General features: G+C 41.1%; 1 long non-coding RNA gene across 1 annotated transcript; it reads left to right on the plus strand.

Annotated features, from left to right (window-relative positions):
* The first annotated feature begins 1479 nt into the window (after positions 1-1479).
* On the plus strand, positions 1480-17349 carry LOC122133457. Its single transcript, XR_006152774.1, has 3 exons — positions 1480-1651; positions 17088-17183; positions 17288-17349. It is a non-coding gene; the product is annotated as an uncharacterized LOC122133457 (long non-coding RNA).
* Positions 17350-17683: the final 334 nt, after the last annotated feature.

Consider the following 17683-nt stretch of genomic DNA (forward strand, 5'->3'; position numbering starts at 1 on the left):
GACAAGTGAACGTAATATAGAGAAGTTAAGAGGATCTGAACTGTTGAGCACCTGCAACTACCAGAGAAAATGGCATCCAGTTCTTTCTCAGAAGAGGACTTCTCCTGTCTTGCGTGCTGTAAAATCTTCAAGCATCCCATTTTTCTCAGGTGTAGTCACAGCGTGTGTAATGTCTGCCTACAACAGTTCTGGGTGGGTAAAGAATCCAGAGAATGCTGAAATGTGTGTCTGAAGAAACAGGTTTTATTCTCCTGCCAGTGTCTTCAGCCAATCAGAGACTCCAGATCTCTCCTGCAGGTGTGGAGGCTGAGCTGACGGGGGTTCTCTGGTGAAAGGTGTGTTGTGTGGTGTTGAGTTGTGTTGGGGGCAGGGAAACCTGGACTTTTTCCACGTCACTCAAATATGTTCTTTAATAGTAATAATAATAATAATAATAATAATAATAATAATATATCAGACTTATATAGCGCTTTTCAAAGTTCCGTAGATGAAGGCACTGGAGGATGTTGTTTTACATATTCAACAGGTATTAGACTGGCAGGTGTTAACTGGTCAGTTCAATGAGCCTTTGAACACTCTCTGTCTGAGACACCATGGTTGTCTTCTGCATAGGGAGAGGAGGTCAGGGCTGGACAAACATACTGATACACTGTCCTCAATCTGCTTGGGGTGGGGAGTATGGAATCGTTAGCTTGCTAGCCAACAACTACATACAGCTCCTTTAACATTGTTTTCACATGCAATGCTGTATGGCTTACTGAAAAAAAAAAAAAAAAAAAAAGCTAACATAAAACAGAGGGAGACTGTCTCTGGGCTTCACTTTCAGATTATCTCAGTCAACTTTCTCTAACACGATAATTCTTGACATGTCAATAAAGCTTTACATTTAAATTGGGCATGAATGTAGTAATTGTGTGTGTGTGTGTGTGTGTGTGTGTGTGTGTGTGACAGAGAGAGAGAGAGAGAGAGAGAGAGAGGACTCATCAGCAGTACTGTCCAACCAGAAGCCTTTATGACTTTACCTGAACTCCTCCCCTCAGAAACTCCACACCTGAATGAAGAAGTGAACTTGAGAGACATGTTGCTGTTCAGTTCCATTTGACACATCGTCCTAACAAAGCATATGCTATCTGTATGGGAAAGGATCATAAACAGGAAACAGTAGCTGTAGTCGTGTCTCGTTCAATTTCAACATTTTCTGGTTCAAGTTTTCAGACAATCAAAGTAAGGCATAACTGTAGAGCATTTGCAACTACCAGACAACATGGCATCCAAGTCCTTTTCAGAAGAGAATTTATCCTGTCCTGTGTGCTACAATATTTACAAGGATCCTGTTCTTCTGACCTGTACTCACAGCATCTGTAACACCTGCCTGCAGCAGTTCTGGAAAGCCAAAGGATCCAGGGAATGTCCAATCTGCAGGACAAGGTGCTCAGAGGAGAAGTATCCTCTCAACCGGGTTCTAAAGGACCTGTGTGAGAGTTTCCAACAGGAGAGAAGTCAGAGAGAACCATTCTGCAGTCTGCACCGTTCTGAACTCAAGCTTTTCTGTGAAGATGACAAACAGCTTGTGTGTTTGGTGTGTCGAGACTCAAAACTCCACAAGAACCACAACTTCAGTCCTGTCAGTGAAGCAGCACTTGAGCGTAAGGTAAGATTAGTGGTCATCAATTGTTTTCATATTGTTAATGACGCTTGACAACCATATGGATTTCTTGGTAAAACTTCACCCAGAAACCGACCTCGGCTGATAGTCGTGTGGTTGCTGTAATGTTCATCCCAAACCACTAGGTGTCATCATGTCCCTTATCTCATCTTTCTTCTCGACCGTTGAACTTTCTTGTATGACCTCCTCTCCATACGTCTGTACCTACTGTACACAACTCCTCTTAAAATTACAGTTATTATATCGTCTTGAATGCAGTTAAAATGTCAAATTTCATGTTGTACGCACAGTTTCTCCTCGTCAGTAGACATCACTGAGTGTCAGTCACAGTTATCACCCACATCATCAGAGACATCAGTGCCCAGATTGACAGGTAGAACCAGTTTCACAAAGAATGTTCAAGCTCCTTCCATTCCAAGTTCAGTACTGACCAATCAGAAGTCACCATTCACAGAACCACTTCCTCAGACTCAACTTACCTGAAGAAGGTAAAGAACCTAAGAGGCATTTTGTCATAACTTCACCCTCTGTGTCATTCTGGAAGTGAATGCACTGTTTATACAGAAACTATTAATTAGCAATAGTTTTTTTAATTTTTTTTTTATTGGGATTTTCAGATAATTATACAGCACAATATACATTGTTGCATAATTGGTGTAGTCAAGGTCAATATTACATAGACATAACAAATAATAACATACACAATAAAGTCAAGGTTATCAGAATGCCCACCCCCCACCCAAAAGTAACTAAATATATAAAAAAAAATATATATAAAAAATGGACAAGACAACACAGGACTAGGCAATGAGAACACAGGATGATTGTTCCTACAGAGCTGACATTTTAAGTTGAGCAATAGGCATGCGTAAAGATGATTTACATTGCAGGTAGCTGGATTTTATCTCTGACATGAGTGATAAAAGGGTTCCACAACTCAAAAAACCTCTTTACAGAGCCCCTTAGTGAGTGTTTTATCTTTTCTAGTTTAAGAAAATACAGCACATCTTCAATCCAGTGTGTAAAAGTGGGAGGATGGGGATCTTTCCACTTGAGTAAGATTAAACGTCTGGCAATAAAAGTCACAAAAGCAATGGAATCTGACTGTGTTTTTGACAATTTAAGTTGGTCTGGGGAGGCACCAAAAATGGCCATGAATGGGCAAGGACTGATGGTTATACCCCCACCAATGCATTCTGAGAGAACTTCAAAAACCAAAGACCAAAAGATTTTAAGTTTGCTGCAAGCCCAAAACATGTGGGCATGAGTAGCAGGGGATAAATGGCATCGACTGCAGATGGGACTGATGTCTGGGAAGTGTCTTGAAAGTTTTAGGTTGGTCCAGTGAAGAATTTTACATTGCATCAGGCTGTGCCTAGCACAAATCGATGAACCATGTACTCTTTGCAGGATAGAGAGCCACAAATCGTTTGTAATGCTTTCACCTAAATCAGATTCCCAATCGGCTTTTAAAGATGGAAGCAGTGAGTGGCGCTCCTGTGTAAACTTGTTGTATATTATGGAAATGATCCTCCTAAATGAGTCAGGTCGCTCTACAAGCACCTCAAATGGGTTGCATGGTGGCAGTGCTGGAAACACCGGTAGTGTTTTACGCAGAAAGTCTCTGACCTGAAGGTAGCGGAAGAAGTTACTTTTGGGGAGGTCAAATTGGCTACAGAGCTGGTCAAATGAGGAAGGAACACCGTCAGAGTAGAGGTCATAGAAAGATTCAATACCTAATCTCTGCCAATTCAAAAATGACATGTCTAACAAGGAAGGTGTGAAAACATGGTTTGAATGGATAGGAGCTTTTAAAGATAAACTTGTCCATCCAAAATGACAAAGCATCTGTTTCCAGATCTTTAGGGTTGATCTCACTATCTTATTTTTGGTAAATGCCGTTGGGGATTCAGAGGTGAAGGAATAGACCAATGCTGGCAAAGAGGAGGGTAGGCAAGCTAAAGATTCAAGAGCACACCATGATGGTGCATCAGCACCTGGATCCTCATACAGCCAATGTACAATTGGGCGTATATTAGAAGCCCAGTAGTATGCAAGAAAATCTAGAGCTGCCATACCACCAAGACATTTTGGATGTTGTAAGATACTTCTCGCTATGCGGGGAGCTTTGTTATTCCATATAATAGATGAAATGACAGAATGTAGTTTTTGAAAGAATGATTTGGCAATGAATACAGGGATGCATTGAAATAGATAAGTGAATTTGGGAAGAATGTTCATTCGAATGGAATTAATGCGGCCAGCAACAGAGAGTGGAAGGGGCCTCCAATGCTCAAGGTTAATTTCAGTCTGTTTGAGGAGAGGTGAAAAGTTGGCAGAAAAGAGGTTGGAGAATTTATCCACAACATTGACACCTAGATATGTAAATGTATTTGAAACCTTGAAAGGCAGAGAACTGGATGTGTATTGATGGGCGGCCTCATTAATTGGAAACAATTCACTCTTCTGTAAATTGAGTTTATAGCCTGAGAGATGATGAAATTTATCTAAAATGTTAAGCACATGTGGAAGAGATTGGGCTGGGTCTGAAATGTATAAAAGTAGGTCATCTGCATATAATGAAACCTTTTGTTCCTGACCCTCTCTCATAACACCCTTTATCAGTGAAGTCTGGCTCAGAGTAAGAGACAATGGCTCAATGGCCAAAGCAAAGAGCAAGGGTGATAGTGGACAACCCTGTCTTGTACCACGGCCTATCTGAAAATATTTTGAAAAGGTGTTATTGGTACGAACTGAAGAGAGTGGAGAGGTATATAGTAGTTTAACCCAGGAAATAAACATCTTGCCAAAACCAAACTTTTCAAGGGTGTAAAAAAGGTAGCTCCATTCAACCCTATCAAAAGCCTTTTCGGCGTCTAAGGACACTACAACTTCTGGAATGGGGGATTCAGATGGGTGGTATATGATGTTGAATAAACGCTTCACATTAAAGAATGAAAATCTGTTCCTGATGAAGCCTGTTTGGTCAGCTGATATAATGTCAGGTAAGATTCTTTCCAGACGACGGGCAAGGACTTTTGCTAAAATCTTTTCATCCACGTTTAATAGGGAAATAGGGTGATAGGAACCACAGCAGTGAGGATCTTTGTTCTTCTTCAGAAGTAGCGAAATTTGGGCAGATTGTAAAGTTTTGGGAAGAATGCCTGAAGCAAGAGACTCTGTGAACATGTTGTGAAGCAGAGGAATGAGCTTCGCAGAAAATCTTTTGAAAAACACAGCCGGGTACCCATCGGGCCCAGGGCTCCTCCCACTTTGTGTAGCCATAATAGCTTCCCCCACCTCTTCTGCAGTGATTGGTCTATCAAGATCTTCAACTATGTCCTCTGATAATTTTGGTATGGAAAGATTAGCAAAAAATGTTAACAGGTCATCAGTGGTAGGTTGCTGTTCTGAAGTATAGAGTGATACATACAAATTCCTGAAAGCGTTATTAATTTCTTGGGGGTCCCTAGTAAGGCCACTGCTTGTGTTGATTTCGGCAATGACTCGTGAAGCAGCAGATTTACGAAGTTGGTGTGCCAAAAGACGGCTAGGTTTATCACCGTGCTCATAGTAGGTGTGTCTAGATTTCAAGATAATTTCTTCCGCATTAATTGTGCTGAGATTTTCAAATTCTGTTTTGAGGAGGAGCTTCTCCTTATACAAAGCAGGGGAGGGAGATTGAATGTTTTGACTTTCTAGACTATGAATGCGGTGCATGAGATTAGTGAGAGTAAAAGACCGCATCTGCTTGTCGTATGCTACACGAGATATTAGTTGGCCTCTCATGTAGGCTTTAAAAGCTTCCCATAATGTACTATGATTTGTTCCACCGGTTGCATTTGTGTCAATAAAGAAATCAATTTGTTGTGATATATATTCAGCAAAGTCGGAGTCAGATAGGAGAGATGTATTAAGTCTCCAAGGTGGGCGAGATGTAGATTTGTGGACAAAGTTAATGGCCATTAAGAGGGGTGAATGATCTGAGATAACCCTAGCATGGTAGCTACAGCTTTGAATAAGTGGAAGTAATTTATTGTCAACAAGAAAATAGTCTATACGTGTATATGTGTGATGTACAGGAGAAAAAAATGAATAACCCTGAGCATTGGGGTTCAGGCGTCGCCATATGTCTGCCAGACCATAATTATTGAGGTGCCTATTTATAACGTTTGCGGATTTTGACATAGAATATTTTTTCCTAGCAGAAGTATCCAGAGATTGAAGGCAACAATTCAAATCTCCAGCTATAATCACCAGATGAGTGTCAATATTTGGCAAAGTAGAGAAAACTTTACAAAAAAACTGCTCATCATCATGGTTGGGGCCATAAACATTGGCTAGTATCAGTGGAGTCTCATATAAGGTCCCTGTAACAATGACATAGCGCCCATTACGGTCTGCTATGACATTTGATGCAACAAAAGGTACTGAATGATGAATTAAAATAGCAACACCTCTGGCTTTACTATTAAATAAAGAATGAAATGACTGAGAGACCCATCGTCTGCGTACTTTAGTGTGGTCAGAGACGTTCAAGTGAGTCTCCTGGATAAACGCAATTTGAGCCCCTAAATTATCCAGATGAGAAAGAACCTTGTTGAATTTTGTGGGCTTTCCCAAGCCTCTTACATTCTAGCTAACAAATGAAATACGCCTACTTGCTACGTTTCTAGCCAGGCTGTTAGCCATACTCTAGAACATGAGAGTGTAACAGTAATACAGTTGAGTGAAATACAACACTGCAGTATATCATAAGCCTAGATATATATATATATATATAAAAAAAAAAAAAACACAGTCCCACCCCACTCGTACACCTCCCTGAACTCGGTGTAATTATCCCCATAAGGAAAGTGAACGTTAGATCGATCCGTCAGTCACTAGTAACTAAGAGAAAAAAAAGGCATACTGAGGCAAGTATCCAGTACAGTTAACAGATAAAAACAACATAAGAGTTTAAATTCCCTCATTTTCCTCCAAATAAGCATTGGAACTGAACATTTAAATGTTATTAATTACAGCATCAGAATGACCGAAAATTCAACTGAATTTAATCATCAGAGCCAACGCTAGCTCACTATCAAGCTGCAAACAAAGATGAGACAAACTTGTTATCGTCAGAGTCCAAATAATCAATCCCCCGCAACTGCCTCGGTTTCTTCATGTATCTCAGCGTCAGGAACCTTTGAGACGACATAGTCCATTGCCAGCTGAGGGTCGCAGAAAACATGCTCCTTTTCCCCAGGCAGAGTGATGCGAAACTTCGCAGGCAGACGAAATCCAAAGCGAGCACCTTTGATAGCACGTAGCCGCTTTATCACATCCCCGAATACAGCCCTCCTTTTTGCTTCGGCGGCGGTCAGGTCGGGAAAGATGTAGATGGGACGGTTGTTGAAGTAGAGAGACCTCAGTTGGTGTGTCTAGCGCAGAATGAGTTCGCGGACCTGAAAGTAGTGCACTCTTATGACAAAGGCTCTCGGAGGTTGGCTAGGCTTTGGTTTGGCCTGCAAAGTTCTATGAGCCCTGTCAAGTAGGGGTTTCTCGCTCAATTTAAGCACATCCCGAAGCACACTGGAGACAAATTCAGTCGCCGACACCCCTTCTAGGTCCTCTGGAATGCCCACGAGTCTGATGTTATTTCTCCGGGATCTATTGTCCAGGTCTTCGCACTTAAATTGTAACTCCTTGACTTGGTTTTGGAGTGTCGTTACCGTTGCCTCGAGAGCAGACATAGAGTCGCTGGTAGTGGTAGCTGAGGTCTCCAGATCTTTAAGACGGCTGTCTTGTTCCTCTACCGTTTTCTGTAAGCTGGTTACAGAGAAGGTCAATTCCTCTCTGACAGCAGCAATGTCAGCCTGTACTCCGCCAACGGCCAGATCTATTTTGGAGCAAATGTCAACTTTCAGGGAGTCCAGCGCTTTGACTAGCATGCCAGCCGTTAGCCTATCACCATCACTGCCTTCAGTTAATTCCTCCGGCGAGCCAGCATTAGCACCACGAGCCCCTGCTTTGTTGGACGATTTACCAGTCGGTGGCTTCATAATTATACTTTTAGATTCGGTCAGTAAACGTTCAAGTAGTTAAGAAGATGAAATATATCAATGTCTGAGGTAAAAAGTAAATATAATCTGTTTAAATTCGAAATGAGAAAAGTTGCCTCTCAGAGCTTGCCAAAAGATCGCCTACATTGCTCAAACGCCAATTAGCAATAGTTTCATCAATTTTCAATGGTAAAGCCTAAGGTCTTGTGAGATTAAGGACTCATAATATTAAGGCAGGATAAAGTACAGGAGCAACTAATAGCAGCGAAAACAGCTACATTTTAGGGTGACCACAACTATTGGAGAGAAAGTGGCTTCCTTTCTCAGAGGACGATTTCTCCTGTGCTGTGAAATCTTCAAGAATCCAGTTCTTCTCACATGTAGTCTCAGTGTGTCTGCTTACAGCAGTTCTGGGAGCCTAAAGGATCCAGGGAATTTCCAGTATGCAGTAGCTTGTTAAACAATTCATAAAACATTCATAAGCACTTGTATGTATTTTAAAAGAAATGTTTAACATTAATTATGGGCATATAATACTAGATAATGAAATTACATAATAATTATAGAATAAAAATTGCTAATGTGCTTGCTTAAAGAAAAATTACTGTAATCAACTTTCAATATCTGTATAAATGTTTTATATGACTGCCATCTTTTTTAAATGAGACAGCACACAGAAGGCAAGCAAAGTAAGGTGTTGAAACCCTTTGAAAATGTTTAATAATATCATACAAAAAACAATCTAGCACTATTAACACTGTGGTGAGCGGAGACATTTAATGGATCACAATCAGCTACCAAGTCAAACATGCTAATAATTAGTGTTCTAAATCTAGCATCCAGACATATAGAGAAATGTTGACAGTCAATACCTTAATAATGTGGTAATTCATACCAGGAAGAACTGAAGATCAAACTGCAGCCCTTACAGAAGAAGCTGGACAACTTTAAACAAGTTAAAACAACCAGTGATGAAACTGCCCAACACATAAGAGTAAGAGTTATGGATTGTTAACACTACATATAACCAGAAACTAATATCATATATAGACTAAGACACTTTTGTGTGATGACATGTGGTATTACAGGTCCAGACACAACACACAGAGAGGCAGATCACGGAGGAGTTTGAGAAGCTTCACCAGTTTCTACGAGATGAAGAGGCAGCCAGGTTAGCTGCACTGAGGGAGGAAGAGGAGCAGAAGAGTCAGATGATGAAGAAGAAGATTGAGAAGATGAGCAGAGAGGTCTCATCTCTTTCAGACACAATCAGAGCCATAGAAGAGGAGATGGGAGCTGATGACATCACATTCCTGCAGGTAGGGCCCATGCTTTATCTTTGTTAGTGAACCTCTGACATCAACATCTGATTATGGAGTCTACAGAGTAAACCTCATGTTAATGATGAGATGAAGAAGAGAAAGTTCCAAACTTACACTACTAACACCCTCAAACACACGTACACACACACATACGCAAACAAACTGTTGGTACACCAGGAATTTGTCCATTGTGTGATTTTAATCAGGAACTTGTGTAAACAGTCAGCCTCTCCTCCAATCAATCTGTAACTTTAGCCTGATGTCACCTTTACCACGCCCCCTAAACTAGTGGACAGTCTTACATGCATTACTAGCCATTTCCCTCTTCTAACCTGGCATCGTAATCACACAGATTACACATACATTGCTCTTAACATAGCCACACACACAAGGAGAAGACTTCGTGCTTCACATAGATTCATCCTTCGTTCATCTCACATGTATGTTCACAGACGTGCACACACATGTACCTGGAAATAAGGAACACACACATTCTTTCTGGCGCACACCCAACAGTGCACACTCCAGCACACACACACACACACACACACACACACACACACACACACACACACACACACACACACACACACACACCCCTTAAGTTATTAGTCAAATACATTTAGTTCGATTGAATATTGGTTGTATTATTTCTGATAATTTTGTGCACACACATGCACACACTTACAGGCTATCCACACATGAGCAGATCTTTTTTATATTGTGACTGACTTAGATGTGGAGCAATGATGCCTAACCCATCTCCCTCTTTAATTTCACAGAACTACAAGAGCACAGTGGAGAGGTGAGTGATCTGCCTCCTGTCTCTCTCTTCTCTGTGGTTCTGAACCCAAACCCACAGCAGCACTGACTCCTGAATGTTATTCCAGAGACCAGTGCACACTTCAGGATCCAGAGAGGGTTTCAGGAGCTCTGATCAATGTAGCAAAACACCTGGGCAACCTGAAGTTCAGAGTCTGGGAGAGGATGAAGGAGATTGTTCAATACAGTGAGTTCAACACACACACACACACACCCCTCAGCTGACTCCCATCCAATGTAGGTGGAGGAGTTTTTCCTTTTCATCATGTTGATCTTCAGCATGGAGTTACGACCGGCTCGTGGGGTCGCAACATAAAACGGTAGAGACAGACAACGTGGTAGATTGTAAAAAAAAGGCTATTTATTTACTACATAGGTTGATCCAAAGGAAAAAGTCTAGGGGTTTTCAAAGATGTGTGGATGCGTGAAGTGGGTGTGTAGGTGAGTAGGAGCATTTGCCAAAAGTGTGTGTGAGAGTAGCGGAAGCTGAGAAGGGGACTACCATCAGACGTAGCAGTGCTTTTATATCCACACCTGGCGCCAGGTGTGGATAATCACCGCTCATTATGCTCCGTTGCAGGTCCACAGCCTGCTGCCTCCATATGGCCAGTATAGGGACTGCAGGCAGGGTGCTCAGGGGCACAGGGGGTTGTAACAATGGAGTTCCAGGAGTGAGTCCAGTGCTGGAGACTGGAGTGGTGATCAAACCTCCTCATACTCCCTCATCCTGCCTCTGGTGTGACATGCAGGCCCTTTGCTCAACTCAGTTAAGTCCATAACAGGGACTACGGCTCTGGCTTCATCATTAGTGTAAGGTTAGAGAACAGGTGGTTGAAAGGCTGGGAATGTTCTAATGTGTGTTGGAATGAATATCACAATACAGCAAAACAGAGAAAACAGACAAATTATATTATGCTGATTCTTTTGCTCAAACTTACTTTTTTATGATAATTACAACTTTTCTACTTTCGGGACCCATTCTTGTAGTGAATGCAGACTGGTTTGATTTAGCTCGAGTCGAAATTGTCATAACACTAACTTTCCATCTCGAGTTGAAACTGATATAACAACACTGAAGTCCAGAAGATCACTGCAGGCCTTGCACTGCACTGCATCCTTCTTTCTCTTTGAAGATCACTGCAGGCCTTGCACTGCACTGCATCCTTCTTTCTCTTTGAAGAGCTGCATTTTCCCTCACAGGGTGGTGTCATGTTCAGTGTTTTTAACCCATGTATCCACATTGGCTTCAAATAGTGGACTTTCCTATTCACACAATTGTGAATTGGTGTGAATGTCAGTAAACCAATTTGAGTAGTTTGAAAACACACACACACACACACGTCAGAATGGAACAGGGGCGGCTTGTCCATAAGGGCGATTGGGGCGACGCACTGGCTAGAAAAAAAAAAAAAAAAAAAAACTCCTGATGTATAAACGCAATATCCTTTTGAGTCGCGTAAATGACAACATGTAAATTTAAATGTAATAATTTTTTTTCTGTCGGATTCTACTATTAGACCGTCTGATCTGCCTCTGTATGTCATTGTCGAATCAGGTAACAGTCATTCAGTCAGCCTAAAGTCGTGCTTCAGATGGCCCCGCCCCTTCTGCAGCGATTTGGGGCAAAATGAAAATCGCCCCAGACCTCTCCCATTGACTCCCATGTTAAATCCATTTTTTTCACAAAACAGAGCTCTCAATGCATTCTCTATGGCTTCGGGAGGGCTCGCCCCTCCATGTCGTGTCATAAGTAATGGACGTAAAAGCCTATACGAACGTCATACAGCTCGACAGAGGCATATTCTGTCAAGATGGCTTCTGTTCAGTGCAATAACTCGATTCGCTCTGTGACAGAAACACCTTTTTAGTCGGCATACTAATGAAGATACATTGACAACAAAACAATTAGGACTTCCTAGACCAAATGTATCCATTCAACAGGTTTCTACAAAGGGAGAGAAATCCTACATCCAAGAATTGGAACGAAAGAAACTCGCGGTCGTGAAGTGGCTAACGCGGTCTGTAGTTCATATATCACTGTCACTTTTCATAGGTTTCACAGTGTGTTTCACAGTTCGCTTCTTGCACTAACACTGAATAATTTTTTATGTGATGACTTATTTTGCTTTTGTAAGCCAATACTTTCAAGATCAGTCAATAAATATTGTTGGTTTTGACTTATGTTACCCCTTCTTTATGTTGTTACTGGACATATCATGTGTCCTGTTAAGCTATGTTACATCATACAACATTTGAGACACGTGGATAATGAAAAAGTGGGATAATTTAATGTGGAGCCACATCATGTTTGCTTATGAAGGCTCCTGGATGCAACTTCTTCCATAGCTTTCCACCTGTAACTTGCTACTCTAGCTATGTAGCAAGAGGGGACATATTACTGTTGTGTGCTGCCAATAGTGGCAAAAAAAGGTATTGCTGTATGAGTTAATCAGCTAACTTAATGTACCTACTGAATGGGTCGCCTTAATCACTATCAAAAAAATTGCCCCCCCTGAGAATTTCTTCAGTAGCCGCCACTGGAATGGAAATAACAATTAAGTCTTGACTGAATTCTCATGTGTCCCCTCTCTCTCACTCTTTGCAGCTCCTGTGACTCTGGACCCCAACACTGCACACCCACAACTCATCCTGTCTGAGGAACTGACCAGTGTGAGATACAGTGATGAGAGACAGCAGCTTCCTGATAACCCAGAGAGATTTGATAGGTGGGCCAACGTCCTGGGCTCTGAGGGCTTTAACTCAGGGACACACTGCTGGGATGTGGAGGTTGGGGACAACAGGCATTGGGATGTGGGTATTATGAAACAGTTGGCTGGGAGGAAGGGAGCTATTGACCATTCGGGTGGATGTTGGTATGTGTGCTACATGCGTGGTGAATATCGAGCAATTTCTACCCCATCATTTGCTGGTGGTGGTGTTACCATTAAAGTGGAGCAGAAACCCCAGAGGATCAGAGTGCAGCTGGACTGGGACAGAGGAAAGCTGTCCTTCACTGACCCTGATAATCGCAAACACCTGCACACTTTCACACACACTTTCAGACAGAGAGTCTTTCCATACTTTGGTACTCAGTGTACACGTGTCCCACTGAAGGTCTCTTGTAGGTTGGTAGTGGAAGGGCTGTCCAATCCGTTAAACAGATATGGTATCAGATCACTGTCATTCACGTCTTATTAATATCTCTTAACAAATATATTGTATGAGTAGATTTTGTGATGGAATTAATTGTGCATTACTGTTTGTGTCATTCATATGCTGTTTCTGTATTGAGAATTAATGAACTAATAACTAATGAATGTTGGTCTGTTGATTTCTATACTTTAGTAGGGGATGTGTTGCTTTAACCAGTAGTTCTTTGTGCACCAGGCTGTTAAAGGCCTTTTGACTATAGCCACAATAGTTTGGATTAATTTTTTTCCAAGGTGCTGGGAGGAAGATATTATGGAAATGTTTCAGTTCAATGTCATGAACAGCACTAGGATGTTGAAGGTTATATTGGATCTAGAGAAGTGTTCTGAGGTAAATGATTTCCTCTATGTACTATGTGACTTTCTGCATACGTGTGATTCTATCGATAATAAACTTTAAACTGGATTCAGAAGATGATTTCCACAACATGGTGATACTGACACCTTGTAGACATGGTATGTTCCTGCATCCTGGTCATACTGAGGTAAATGTGAGGAGAGAATCTCCAGTCAGTGAGAGAAATGAAGGGAGAGATGGGACAGAGTCTGAGTTGTGCATTTTTATACCCTCTTGTCACTATAAATCACTTAGGATATATTTTGCTTTTTAATTGGAGTATTGAGGGCGCGGAAATGTTTTGTGTTATCTTGGTCAGTTATCCGTGCCCCCCCCCCCCCCCCCCCCCCCCCCCCTTATAGCTGAGGCCTGACCACCGGCACCAAGTGTACTCTAAAGCCACCCATGGTTGGAAATGTGCACACACACACACACCCCACAGAATATTGAGTTTCATTCACATATTTTTCCCACCACAAGAGGTAACACTTTAAAAGAACATGATGGCTGAGAAAGGCCCTTATTTTTATCTGAATTTTAATGGAATGGAAATTCATTCATAACCAATAATTCTTCTTCATGGATCAAAACATGATCAATGGTGAGAGAGTCCTGGTGTTATTTGTCTTTAATGACTGATTCTTTTACTTAGATTTAAAGATATTAGAGTCCATTTCCTGTCCCTAGGTGGTATCCTAATTCCCACTCTATAATAAAGCTATACTGATGCTTTAAGTACATGCTGATATATCAAAATAATAAAACAAACTGATTAATCATCGTTTATACAATATCATTACTGATGCCTTTAAGTGCTGCTATAGAAAATAATAATAGTAAACAAACTGATTAATCATCGTTTATATCTTGACCATGCACAGTATTAACGGAAGTGTCAACGCTAAGTTATGAGTAAGACCCTCTCCTCTGGATGTAGTAATAATACTGAGACCACTCTTATACTGAGTCCACTGATCAGAGGACAGCTGCTGTTTCCGTCAGTCATTGTCAACAAACATCTCATCTCCAGATTCATATCCTGGACTGGCAATGTAGACTAATGCCCACCCCCCTCCCCGTTGCAAGTCATGAGTTTCTGTCATGTTGTAAAATGTATGTGCTTATGTGCTGAGGTGTTTTTTTCTGTCCCCACACTGTACTCTAGGAGCATAGTCTGGGGGTTGCCCTTTTCTTTCTCTCCTCATGTTGTGCTGAAATTTTTTCCCTCAACCTTGTTCTTCCGCCCTGTCTACCCCCTTGTATGTTTGTGTATATGTATGGACGGGTGGATTGCCATTTTCGCTAGTTACTATGCGACAGGCTATGTTGCTGGTACTTGTGTACTTTGGCTGTTAACAATAAAGGACTGAAACCTACTATTACTAATGGAGGCTAAGGTGATAAAAGGAAACAGGTCTATAGTGTGGTCTAGTGTTTATTGACCAATCAGAATCAGAATAAGGGTTTATGGCATCATAGACTTACATCTTTTTCGGCCAATTGAAAAAAAATGTTCATGAGGAAAATCCAATTTAAGTTGAGATTTAGGTCTGTCTATGTAAATAAATACACCTAAATTAATTGGTCAGTAAATGAGGGAGGTCAGTTTTTATTCCACAACACAAGAGCGTGAATGTGTGGAATAGGGTTAACTAACCACACTACCAGTTCCAACTAGGAAACAGCTTGCCGCACTGTCCAACCAGAAGCCTTTATGACTTTATCTGAGCCCCTCCTCAGAAACTCCTCAGGTGAATGAGGAAGTGAACTTGACAGACGTGTTGCTGTTCAGTTCCATTTGACACATCGTCTAACAGAGCATATGCCTAACTATATAGGAAAGGATCATGACAGGAAACAGCAGCTGTGAAGACTGGAATAATGTTTGGAGTCTCGTCTCGTTTTAATTTCAGTGAATTTTCTGGTTCAGGCTGACACGAGTTTTCAGTCAATTGAAAAGTGAAAGCAAAGACTGTAACTGCAACTTCCAGACAAAATGGCATCCAAGTCCTTTTCGGAAGAGGATTTCTCCTGTCCTGTGTGCTACAATATCTACAAGATCCTGTTCTTTCTGACCTGTACTCACAGCATCTGTAACACCTGCCTGCAGAAGTTCTGGAAGCCAAAGGATCCAGGGAATGTCATTCTGCAGAGAAGGTGCTCAAAGGAGATGTATCTCTCAACCTGGTTCTAAAAAACCTGTTGCGAGAGTTTCCAACAGAGAGAAGAGACAAAGTCAAGAAAGAGAACCATTCTGCAGAGTTGCAACCGTTCTGAACTCAAGCTTTTCTGTGAAGATGACATAAACAACAGCTTGTGTGTTGGTGTGCCGAGACTCAAAACTCCACAAAGAACCTACAACTTCAGTCCTATCAGTGAAAGCAGTACTTGAGCGTAAGGTAAGATTAGTGGTCATCAAGTTGTTTTCATATTGGTCAATGATGTTGGACAATCATACTGGATTTTCTTGGTTAAAACTTCTCCCAGAAATCGTCGTGGGTGGTTCTGTAGTGTCATCTCAAACCACTAGGTGTCATGATGTCCCTTATCTCATATTTTCTTCTCTACTGTTGATTCTTTCTTGGGCATGACCCTCCTCTCCACAAGTCTGTACCTACTGTACAACCAACTCTTACAATTGCAATTATTACATTGTGTTGAACACTGTTGAAATCACCTTGATCAAGATATCAAAATTAACTGAATAAATAGTTTCAGTGTGACCATTTTAGACTGTGTTTGACTTTTGCACAGTAAATGGGAATACCTCATTCAAAATGTAGCTTGTTAAACAATTCATAAAACATTCATAAGCACTTGTATATATTTCTAAAGAAATGTTTAACATTAATGATGGGCATATAATACTACATAATGAAATTACATAATATTTATAATAAAATAATTGCTGCTGTGCTGGCTTAAAGAAAAAATTACTGTAAGCAACTTTTATTATCGGTATTTTGAAGCGTTCCAAACGACACGACAAGGGTGTTTTTCAGCAAGACAGGTCCATTTATTAACTCTTAAACTTACAAACTCAGGTAGTCAAACATAACAGAAAAGCCATAAGCCCACGGGCTTGCACACTAGAGTTACTAGAACCTTTCCCCTCGTCAGTCCTGCTTCACTCTGACTCTCTTTGTCACACTAGTTGCTGCTCAGGTGCCAAACTAGTCTAACAATTTGCACCTGAGCTTGCAATCAGTGGATGGCCTGACCTCCCCAGTCACCAGAGCACCTCCCCAGGGTCCTAGAGCCTCCCCTGTATAGCCCTGGTAAGGGAATTCACCAAAGTTTAAACCAAGTGGGACCCCAAGTGCAACTTGGGGTACCACAGTATAAATATTATATATGATATTCACATCTTTTTAAAATGAGACAGCACACAGAAGGCAAGCAAAGAACACATATACAGTTTATATTACAATTTAAAGCCAGCAAGGTATGTTTTGCAAAACAGTTTAATTCATTATTTGGATTCCCTTGACATAAGGTGAAAATGTTTAATAATATCTAACAAAACAGAAATCTAGCACTATTAACACTGTGATAAGCAGAGACATTTGATGGATCACAATCAGCTACCAAGTCAAACATGTTTATAATTAGTGTTCTAAATCTAGCATCCAGACATATGGAGGTATGTTGACAGTCAATACCTAATAATGTGTTAATTCAAAACAGGAAGAACTGAAGATCAAACTAGAGCCTTTACAGAAGAAGCTGGACAACTTTAAACAAGTTAAAACAACCAGTGATGAAACTGCCCAACACATAAGAGTAAGAGTTATGGATTGTGTCTTTTAAAACAACACTACATATAACAGAAACTAATATCATATATAAACTAAGACACCTTTGTGTGATGACATGTGGTATTACAGGTCCAGACCCAACACACAGAGAGGCAGATCAAGGAGGAGTTTGAGAACCTTCACCAGTTTCTACGGGATGAAGAGGCAGCCAGGTTAGCTGCACTGAGGGAGGAAGAGGAGCAGAAGAGTCAGATGATGAAGAAGAAAATTGAGAAGATGAGCAGAGAGATCTCATCTCTTTCAGACACAATCAGAGCCATAGAGGAGGAGATGGGAGCTGATGACATCACATTCCTGCAGGTAGGGCCCATGCTTTATCTTTGTTAGTGAACCTCTGACATCAACATCTGATTATGGAGTCTACAGAGAAAACTTCATGTTTATGATGAGGAAGAGAAATATCCAAACTGCACATACACACACACACACACACACACACACACACACACACACACACACACACAC

Source organism: Clupea harengus, chromosome 2 (assembly GCF_900700415.2).
Source record: "Clupea harengus chromosome 2, Ch_v2.0.2, whole genome shotgun sequence".
NCBI lineage: Eukaryota > Metazoa > Chordata > Actinopteri > Clupeiformes > Clupeidae > Clupea > Clupea harengus.